General features: G+C 42.2%; 1 protein-coding gene across 3 annotated transcripts in view; it reads right to left on the bottom strand.

Annotated features, from left to right (window-relative positions):
• The window catches only part of LOC135542224 (voltage-dependent calcium channel subunit alpha-2/delta-2-like), a 261612-nt gene that overhangs the window by 91975 nt on the left and 160793 nt on the right, over window positions 1-8844 (bottom strand). The gene's annotated exons all lie outside the window — the stretch shown is intronic.

Raw genomic sequence — 8844 nt, 5'->3', positions numbered from 1 at the left:
ACAATAAGCCAATGTGATAGGTCTGCAGAAAGGAAGTGCCTATGTAAAGCCGACCTGTTTGGAAGGTATATACAGCCTCTCTGTTGTCTTTATCTTCCTGCCTCTGCTCCAATCACTCTTTGTCTCTATCCATCTCTGCCTCGGCCTATAAACGGCTCTAGTACAAATATTATGAAAATAAATGGAAATATGAAAAGCCATATATGATTGTTGATTTTCCTATTCAACAAAAGCAATAGGGCTTGAAATGACTGCAATGCTCTCTAAATATAGTAACAAACAAATTATAAATGACTTACGATAAGATTTCACTTTTCTTATAACTGCAAAATAAATATGATCATACTTAGTGACAGTAGAATATTGGCACCATTTCACATTTGACATTTTCTCCTCAGTGTCCACCGAGCGGCGCAGAGACCACCATTCAAATGTGCGCAGACTCGTTACAACTTCAGCTTCGAGCACAATGTGATTTTGTCCATCTGTGACCAAGAGAAAGGGGTCTTGTTACAATCCTATACAATGACTTTGTTGTTGTTTGTTTTCTTCATATTGAGAGCTCTGAATCCGTCTGAGAATATCACCGGGAGAAGAAACCACCACTGTTGGATCCGCCTGACTATCCATGTTCGTATGCCGTCTCCCAGGCTGGGCTCATCGCTCAGAGGTAGATTCAATTGATTATTTGTCTGGATGTGTCACAAAATGTGACACATCACTTCCTGTGCAAATGTGGGGTCTGAAACCTGACACCAAGTCAGCTCCAGTGGTAGCAGAGAGCAGACAGATGGGGCTTTCTGGCACTATAAGGCACTGGACACTACGACTTTCACAGAGCGCTCTTTCGACCAAAATGTCAGTCGGAACCGGTCCAGAACCAGTCAAAGACCCCCATATAGGGGACTTAACATCAAAACCTGTAGTAGTTGACTGACATGTCATTTCATTGGGGAGACTAGAGGCTCTAATTTCGGCTGCTGTTATGGCGGTGCAAGTGCCAAACACACTTTAGTTTACAATTTCAGCATTTAAAAACTTGGCGCTCGAGCATTTCTCCACCACATGCACCAGATTCAGCAATTTACTGGTAGCTAAACGTGTTCCGTACACATTTTGCGTAAACGAGGCTGCAATGAAAACTTATGGGACTGCAACGACTTTGTTGGCATCAAAATCTGGGGTGTGAACTACGTTTCTAGTCAAGCGTTGATTGACATGGTAATGGACCAATAGTATAGGAGAAAAGTTGAAAAAACGGACCCCTCTGACGCGGTATGTTACATCGTGACGTGTCACGGCGTAATGTACAGCGTGCATTATGCAACTCATTCTGTGCTGTACAGCGTCTTTCCACCAGGGGTAGCCCTTCTCTCGTAGATTAAAAACAAGAATTTATCAATGGTGAGTGTAAAGTTAATAACTCGTGAGTTCATCAAAATGTAATTCACTCAATAGTACATTTTTCGCATCATCATTGCGAGCCATCACGACTCTAAAAAGCCAGTTTCCCCTATTCAAATTCAACACAAACCTTCAAATAGGTATGTAATGAGACATTATATAAACTCATTTTTTGTGTTTTATTTACATTTTAGAGGCGATAAGTTGGACAAATCAGGTGAAAAAAAGCCATTTCCCCACAAGCCATTTCCCACACTTTCCCTTTCACTATCACTCAGTAGCCTTCGATTCCCCCTCCACCATTTTTAAAAAGACTTGGCGGAGCTCCATTGCTTTCTTCAATCATGCAGAGACGGGCAGCATGAATGTCTCGTCATTGGTTTTGCTAACAAAAGGGATAGATTGTGCTTTACGCTGGTATTAATATTACTACTTTGGGAGCTAAAATAAGGTCAAGTGTGCGGAACACTGTGATGTACGGAAGCTCGCTAGCTATGGTTACCTGTCTAATATCTGCTCGCTAGCTACCGTTACCTGTCTAATATCAGTTCGCTAGCTACCGTTACCTGTCTAATATCAGCTTGCTAGCTACGGTTACCTGTCTAATATCAGCTCGCTAGCTACGGTTACCTGTCTAATATCATCTCGCTAGCTACCGTTACCTGTCTAATATCAGCTCGCTAGCTACCGTTACCTGTCTAATATCAGCTCGCTAGCTACCGTTACCTGTCTAATATCAGCTCGCTAGCTACCGTTACCTGTCTAATATCAATTTGCTAGCTACCGTTACCTGTCTAATATCGGCTCGTTAGCTACCGTTACCTGTCTAATATCAGCTGGCTAGCTACTGTTACCTGTCTAATATCAGCTCGCTAGCTACCAATACCTGTCTAATATCAGTTCGTTAGCTACCGTTACCTGTCTAATATCCGCTCGCTAGCTACCGTTACCTGTCTAATATCAGCTCGCTAGCGCTGAGGCGGGAGGGGTTGCAATATCTGAGGTATGTCACAAAACGCCAAAGTGACAATTCCATGCAGCGCATATCGGGAGATTTAAGACCAACAAAAAGTGGGTTTTAGCGGAAATGCGGTTGGTAATGGCATTGATTTTGTGAGCGAGAGAGGAGATGTGCTTTTTGTTCCGCTAACCCCTTGTATTAATAAACAGAAAAAAATATTGTTTTTCCATTTGGTTTCATTCGATAAAAAAACCAAGCATATAGCCTAATTTGTCCGCCAAGTAACCAAATCAAATCAATCAAATCAAATCAAATATTTATTTGTCACATGCACATGGTTAGCAGATGTTAATGCGAGTGTAGCAAAATGCGTGTGCTTCTAGTTCCGACAATGCAGTAATAACCAACAAGTAATCTAACTAACAATTCCAAAACTACTGTCTTATACACACAAGTGTAAGGGGATAAAGAATATGTACATAAAGATATATGAATGAGTGATGGTACAGAGCAGCATAGGCAAGATACAGTAGATGGTATCGAGTACAGTATATGCATATGAGATGAGTATGTAAACAAAGTGGCATAGTTAAGTGGCTAGTGATACATGTATTACATAAAGATGCAGTAGATGATATAGAGTACAGTATATACGCATACATATGAGATTAATAATGTAGGGTATGTAAACATTATATTAGGTAGCATTGTTTAAAGTGGCTAGTGATATATTTGACATCATTTCCCATCAATTACCATTATTAAAGTGGCTGGGGTTGAGTCAGTGTGTTGGCAGCAGCCACTCAATGTTAGTAGTTGCTGTTTAACAGTCTGATGGCCTTGAGATAGAAGCTGTTTTTCAGTCTCTCGGTCCCAGCTTTGATGCACCTGTACTGACCTCGCCTTCTGGATGATAGCGGGGTGAACAGGCAGTGGCTCGGGTGGTTGTTGTCCTTGATGATCTTTATGACCTTCCTGTAACATCGGGTGGTGTAGGTGTCCTGGAGGGCAGGTAGTTTGCCCCCGATGATGCGTTGTGCAGACCTCACTACCCTCTGGAGAGCCTTACGGTTGTGGGCGGAGCAGTTGCCGTACCAGGCGGTGATACAGCCCGCCAGGATGCTCTCGATTGTGCATCTGTAGAAGTTTGTGAGTGCTTTTGATGACAAGCCGAATTTATTCAGCCTCCTGAGGTTGAAGAGGCGCTGCTGTGCCTTCTTCACGAGGCTGTCTGTGTGGGTGGACCAATTCAGTTTGTCTGTGATGTGTATGCCGAGGAACTTAAAACTTACTACCCTCTCCACTACTGTTCCATCGATGTGGATAGGGGGGTGTTCCCTCTGCTGTTTCCTGAAGTCCACAATCATCTCCTTAGTTTTGTTGACATTGAGTGTGAGGTTATTTTCCTGACACCACACTCCGAGGGCCCTCACCTCCTCCCTGTAGGCCGTCTCGTCGTTGTTGGTAATCAAGCCTACCACTGTTGTGTCGTCCGCAAACTTGATGATTGAGTTGGAGGCGTGCATGGCCACGCAGTCGTGGGTGAACAGGGAGTACAGGAGAGGGCTCAGAACGCACCCTTGTGGGGCCCCAGTGTTGAGGATCAGTGGGGTGGAGATGTTGTTGCCTACCCTCACCACCTGGGGCAGCCCGTCAGGAAGTCCAGTACCCAGTTGCACAGGGCGGGGTTGAGACCCAGGGTCTCGAGCTTGATGACGAGCTTGGAGGGTACTAAAATGAAGGTCAGCCTGGCGCCCTCGTTCAACAGCTATCCCCAGTGTCTTTTTTATCATGTCAAATCGAGCTATTTAGAGATATTGTTGCAGTCAAAAATTTTATTTTCTTGGTAATCGTTTAATTTGATTAAAAAATGCATTTCTAAGAATGATTCACCATCCTGGCTTTATGACGAGAACGTCCAGCTCTTGTTATTTCTGCATTAACGTGAATGCGATCTGTAAGATGGTTCCATTATGTTTATAAAACATTATATTTGGATCTTTTTCCAGCTACTGCGAAAAGTTTTAATGTGTGTAAAGCCTCACATTTTCTGTGTTCTACAGGGAGAAATGATGTTGCCTGTAGTTCTATGTATTTACACATAGCCTATTTAAAAGAAGTTGTTCTTTCATTTTGATCAGAATATGATTCAGATTATTCACACTCTTTTTAGGCCCTATAGTGAATTGAATCTTGCTTACTGACAGGGTTTGTCATGTCCATGGCTCAGCCATAATGAAATGTACAATAAGCCTTAATATCAGTGTGAATGATATGTTCAAAAACATATTTCCATTCAGGGGCATCAGTTGAGTATGGCAGGCTACATACCCTAGCTCAAGACCAATAATGTAAAAGTACACTCTTAGAAAAAAAGGGTTCCAAAAGGGTTCCAAAAGGGTTCTTTGCGGCGTGATAGAGTTCTACCAAGAACTGTTTTGATAAGAAAAACCCTTTTTGCGTTCTTTGCGAGGCAACCTTTAACATCCTAAGAAATGTTTTTGGAAGAAAGGGTTCTTCGATGATCGTTGGAAGGCAAGGATGATTATTTGGAAGCGAATAAAGGCTTCTAAATACAGGTTGCGGGTGATTAACAATTACACTTGTTAGCTATCCTAACTCTGGCTGGATTCCAATAGGAATTACACATAACTTTGTATGCCAGCATAAAGTGACTTGCAGGCCTGATGTGGCCTGTAAACCAGGAGATTCCTAACACCACTGTGTTAGGTGTATAACTAGGCCCTCAAAAAAGGCCTTAATGTATTGTCATAAATAATACCATTTTAAAGGCTAATAAGACTGGTGGAGCAGTTCATAGAGGGTTCTGGGAAGAACCCTCCCAAGATAAAATGGATCTTGGTAGAACCCTTCATAGAGGGTTATAGGTAGAACCATATACATGGGGTTCTATGAAGAACCCTACTGCTACGACTTCCACCGAAGGTGGTTCCTCTCCTTGTTCGGGCGGTGCTCGGTGGTCGGCGTCGCCGGAGTACTAGCCATCACCTATCCATTTTTCTTTTTCCGTTTCTTTTGTCTTTGGTTTATTCACACCTGGTTTTCATTTGCTTTAATTTCTGTTTGTATATTTACCCCTGTTTCCCGCTTAGGTTTGTGCGGGACTATTTTCATGTTGCTCGTTGAGGTTTTCCTCAGTTTATTCACGTGTGTACAGTATTGTAGGAAAAGTAAGGGCCGTTGTGTTTCTCCTTCCGTGAGTGACTGTGTGTTCCTATGTCTAGGGCGTTTATTGGTATTGTACCTGACCCATTTTTGGACTTGCCTATTAAAGACGCTACTTTGACAGCTCTGCTCTCCTGCGCTTGACTAGCTCAAGTACAAAAGCGCAACACCTATATAGATGGTTTTAGATTTTAAAAAACCTCCGCAAAGGGTTCTACCCAGCACCAAAAAGAGTTTCCCTATGGAGACAAACCGAAGAACCCTGTATGGTTCTACTTAGCACCTTTTTTTCTAAGAGTGTAGGCTACAAAAAAAGTTGACTAAAATCCTTCCAATCCCGATTAAAATGCAACGTCTGTTTAGCGTATGGTATCGGCTAGCTGGCGTTAGGACCATCCGGAGCTTCACTCTGAACTAGACGCTGCCAGCCTGCACACCATTCTCTCAGAGAGCAGAAACGGTGACATACAGGTGTTTGCTTTGATGGTCAGCCGTGAAGGCAGTGCGCAGATTGCTTTGAATTTGATGTAGGCATTGGAACTCTGCCTTGTAAGTCCGTTTTTATGCACCGGTTACTTTCACATTGATGTCGGCATAGGCGGTACGTCCAATAGGCAAGGGGAAGATAATCTTCCACTAAAGTAAATGTAATTAAATGAGCCAAAATGAGCTATAGAAATACTCGTGACTATACATCAATAAATACAAATCATTCAAAACACTACACCAGAGAGCATTATTTGGCCAGAGTGGGGTGATTAGATTCTTATAAAAATGTGTTGTTTGGTCAGCGAGGGTCGTAAATAGCGTGCCAAATAGCTGATTGTTGATTTGCAGTGGATAGTGAAAAGCAGTTAAATAGGCCTAAGCCTATTTAAAACTGTTTAGAAAGCAAATGGCTGTGGCTGAAAAGAGAACGCCAAGAAAATACTCAAATCTGTCTCTAGTTATCAAAACTCCCAATTGAGCGAACAGTAGCTGGGCCATTCTTAATATGTGGTGCCTGTTGGACCTCGTAACTTTTTAGTATTCTATCAGACAAAAGGATCCAACAAAAATCTGGTGCATTTTCCAACTTTTTAAGTGCATAATCCTAAAAGGCTGGAATTTAACATGATGGAAATGTGGAGATTAAATTGAGCTACCATAATGGTCAACACATGAAAATCATTTTTACTTTTCTATTCAACATATGTTAACATTTTGCAATTTGGTACATTTTCACTATAATTCAGCCTAACAGGGTGGACATTTAAGAGTGGGACATACAGACAAAAAAAATCAATAATCCGCTCACACAGGAGTTATAAAGGCATAGTTCAATAATTCTGTGGATTTTTAAAAATGTTTTAATTATTTTTTCACATTTTCATTTATCGGAGGATGCAGCAACCTCAGCACCCCTACTTCCCGCGGCTATTCAGAGTAAGAATGAGCCAGGCCCTGTATTTTATTGGCAACAGCTGAGAGCATCTGCCATATCCCTGTGAGTGTGTAAGACGGATAAAAAATGTAATGACCGGCTCGATGGAAACATTTATCGCTAAACTTTCCAAATGTCGAAAAAACTAAATACGCTAGACAAGGTGGGGTATTTTTGTTTCGGTAAAATTTTATTATGGAAATAATTTTATGCGCAAATATTGATATATTAACCACCATACCGAAGTAAATGTTGAGTCACGCAATGACATTGTGTGTTGTGTGGTCCTCCCACTACGACTCGTTGGAAAAGCATGATGTTTATTATGGTACAGATGAGATAAATGGTGAATTTCACAGGGTGGTGAAAGTGCAAGGTGATGAGCTTGATGCTCCTTTTCAATAAATATGGAGGGTTTTATTCTGGTAACATGATCATCGACGCTTGTCTGCCGTTGGACAAATACAAATTATATCGCTCTTTTGTCCATAATAATCTCAGAATATAGGCTATATGTGCGCTCTAGCCAACAGCCGCAATCTGCACCCTGTTGGCTAGAGCGCTCGTGCCAATACCAGAGTGGGCACACTCGTTATATAAAGCAAACCATCAGAGTTGAAAATGCAATGGACACCCATTTAACATGTATTTTTTATTCAGTACATGGGAATTTAACCGCAAAATATGTGTGCATGTTCACTTTAAATTGTGTTTTTCAAAAGATGATTGCGAAAATGTGAAAGTACGCAGGGCAAGTGATGTCATCACGCAACTATAAAGCTCCACATCACATTTAATTGTAAATGCCTACTGCTTGCCCTTTTTTTACTATAAATATTATGTTTCTTTGCATGACAAGGATTGTCCTGACTTTCAAGAATGGTTGGCAATGAGAATGGTTGGCTGGCAAGTTTCACCATCCAATTATTTCAGGTCTACAGGAGTGCATGTTTCACCATGGCAAGGAGACAAGAAATAGATAGGTAGGAGGGCATACAGGTTGTTGCCAATGTATTAATGCGCCATTTGCTTAAATAGGTAATTGAAACACTTCAACCACTACATTTGTATTCGACACTGTAGGTTTATGTGAAGGAGAGACAGAGAGAGAGAGAGAGAGAGAGAGAGAGAGAGAGAGAAAGAGAGAGTTAGCTGCATAGCCGGTGGGAAGCAGGGTTGCTGAGGGTGACAAAACAGTCTATGGTGAGCTGTGAGGGCGGGAGGGAGGCCTAGGGCGCGGCTTTCTCATTGGCATGCTGGCTGTTTCTGGGCTTTTAAGCGATTAGGGAACTGCTGAGACGATGGCGTCCACACATACTGTAGCTCCATGCAGATGTTCATTTGTATGCCAATAAGCAAATATGCCCTAAGATTAAAGCTCAAATACACAGTGCAAATTCAGCATTCTCCATGTGCATCACATCAATGTCCTGCATCTCTCCGCACATAAAGCCAGGCCTTCTCTAACTGCACATTCACTCCAAAGGCCCTGTGTGGAAGTATTAGTCTGCAGACCAACAGATAGAGGCACACAGGGAGGGGAAAGAAAAAAGGACTGAGAAAAACACATCATTTTGGGTCTCCATTATACAACCAAAGGTCTGATCGATGTGCTATGCCTCTTACAGGTTACAGTGACCTGTCTTAATCCACGACTTCCCTTCTTTTAATGCTTGTCTTGATTCACCTATTTCCTCTAAGCATCCTTTTAGTTCTATGATCTCTCTCTCTCTCTCTCTGTCTTTTTTATCTCCTCCACTGCCTTTCTCTCAACAGCTGGAGTTACCCGAACTCACATCCTGCTACTATCTCCACCCCATCCACACCTCTCTCTCTCTCTCCCTCCCCCTCTCTCTCTCCCTCCCTCTCG

The sequence above is a fragment of the Oncorhynchus masou genome, chromosome 6, assembly GCF_036934945.1.
Source record: "Oncorhynchus masou masou isolate Uvic2021 chromosome 6, UVic_Omas_1.1, whole genome shotgun sequence".
NCBI classification, from domain to species: Eukaryota; Metazoa; Chordata; class Actinopteri; order Salmoniformes; family Salmonidae; genus Oncorhynchus; species Oncorhynchus masou.
This window is presented reverse-complemented; position numbering and strand designations above follow the sequence as displayed.